We start from the raw sequence: 2368 nt of genomic DNA, 5'->3' as shown, positions 1-2368 counted from the left end.
ACAATCCTTACAGAACATCACTGTTCTGTACCCTAAGAATATCCATGTGCTGTTTTCCAGCTGCTGGCACCAACACACCCTTGACTGCTGCTCCTTCAATAGGCCCACCATCCTTTCAATTTGGACATATTAGAAACATCTTGCCCAGGATGTGCTTTCCAAAGCAAGAACCATTACTGTAGGAAAGATGTGTGATAAAATCAGAAGGAAGACACTTCTACTGGGCAAAGATAACTTATAAACAAATCTAACCAGGGTTGGAAGGACAGCTCAGAGGAAAACAACAACTGATGCTCTTGCAGAGAGAATACCAAGGTGCAATTCTCAGTACCTAAATGTTAGCTCACAAGCATCTGTAACTTCAGTGTCAGAGGATCTGATACTATTTTCTCTTTTCTATGAGCACCCATCATCCACATGGTGTACTTACATACACACAGATGAAACACTCATAGTCATAAAATAAAAAGTCATCTACCTATTGGGCTAGAGAGATGGTTCTGTGGTGAAGAGCACTTACTACTTCTTTGAGGACATTTAGTTCTTAGTATCCACGTCAGGCACCTCACAACCACTTTTCACTCCAGCTACTGGAATGTGATGCCCTCTTATGTCCTCTACAGGACCGACTCTGCACTCACATGGGAGTATGCACTCATACATAGATAAAAATAACTATATAAATTAAAGCTTTAGGAGATGAAGAGATAGCTTAGCAATTAAAAGGACTTCCAGCTCTTGCAGAGGACAAAAGTTTGATTCCCAGCGCTTATGTTCAGTGGCTCACTACCACTTGTAACTCCAGCTCCCAGTGTCCTCCAGTGGCTTTTCTTCACAGGCATCTGCACACAAATGGAATAAATCCACACAGACAAACACATACAGATAAATGTAAAAGTGAACAGAGAAAAACTTAAAATAAATATAATCAAAATTATTTCTTTCATTTACTTACTTTTTCCACTTTTGGTTGAAGGTAGAGATAGTTGTGAGAGTTAGTCAATGGCAATGTTTAAAAAAGAGTAAAAAACAAACAACGTAGCTGAAATGCCCAACAGAGGGGAGGGAGAATCTGTAGAGACCATATCCAGAGGTTAGGAAAAGCCCCCTGGTTGGAGAATGGGGCCACCCACTCATCTCCAAATTTTTAACCGAGAATGGCTCCTGTCTAAAGGAAATATGTGGACAAAGTGTGGAGCAGAGACTGAAGCAAAGGCCATACAGAAGTTGCCCCACCTGGGGATCCATCCCATAGACAAACACCACCAAACCCAGACACTATTGCAGATGCTGAGTAGTGTTTGCTGAAAGAAGCCTGTTATAGCTATCTCCTGAGATGCTCTGCCAGAGCCTGACAAACACAGAGGCAGATGCTCACAGTCAACCAGTGGACTGAACACAGGGATCCCAGTGGAGGAGTTAGAGAAAGGACTGAAGGAGCTGAAGGGGTTTGCAACCTCATAGGAAGAACAACAATATCAACCAACTAGACCACCCCAGAGCTCCCAGGGACTAAACCACCAACAAAAGAGTACACATGGAGGGACCCATGGCTCCAGCTGCATATGTAGCAGAGGGTGATGGCATTGTCTGGCATCAATAGGAGGAGAGGCCCTTGGTCCTGTGAAGGCTCGATTCCCCAGTGTAGGGGAATGCCAGGGTGGTGATGTGGGAGTGGGTGGGAGGGGGATCATCCTCATAGAAGCAGGAGGAGGGAGAGGGGATAGGAGGGTTCTGGAGGAGAAACCAGGAAAGGGGATAACATTTGAAATGAAATACATGAGCTCTGAGGATGCTGGTTATTTCATATTGTCTCTAGCTGCATATGTAGCAGAAGATGGTCTAGTTGGCCATCATTGGGAAGAGAGGCCCCTTGGTCTTGCAAACTTTATATGCCCCAGTACAGGGGAATGCCAGGGCCAAGAAGTGCAGGGGAACGCCAGGGCCAAGAAGTAGGAGTGGGTGGGTAGGGGAGCAGGGCAGGGGGAGGGTATAGGGAACTTTTGGGATAGCATTTGAAATGTAAATAAAGAAAATACCTAATTTAAAAAGATAAAAATTTAATTTATAAGTAGATAGTTGTAAGTAAATTTTTTTACTTGTCAAGCAAATGTATCCATATTACTATTTAAGGCCTAATAAATTTTAAAATGTTAAGAAAAAAAGAAATGAAATACATAAAATATCCAATAAAGAAGAAAGGAAAAAATATGAATGAATGTGGCAAAGAGTCTAGCTTACAGTCTCTTGTCCTTGACTGCAAAGAGCACTAATCCCTCAGAGGGTTTATACATACATGAAGCCATACCATGGTTTTCTTCACAACTCAGTTCCTGCTTTAAATAAGCACAAATGCCATAGGTGGACA

The sequence above is a fragment of the Mus pahari genome, chromosome 3 (assembly GCF_900095145.1).
Source record: "Mus pahari chromosome 3, PAHARI_EIJ_v1.1, whole genome shotgun sequence".
Lineage (NCBI taxonomy): Eukaryota > Metazoa > Chordata > Mammalia > Rodentia > Muridae > Mus > Mus pahari.
This window is presented reverse-complemented; position numbering follows the sequence as displayed.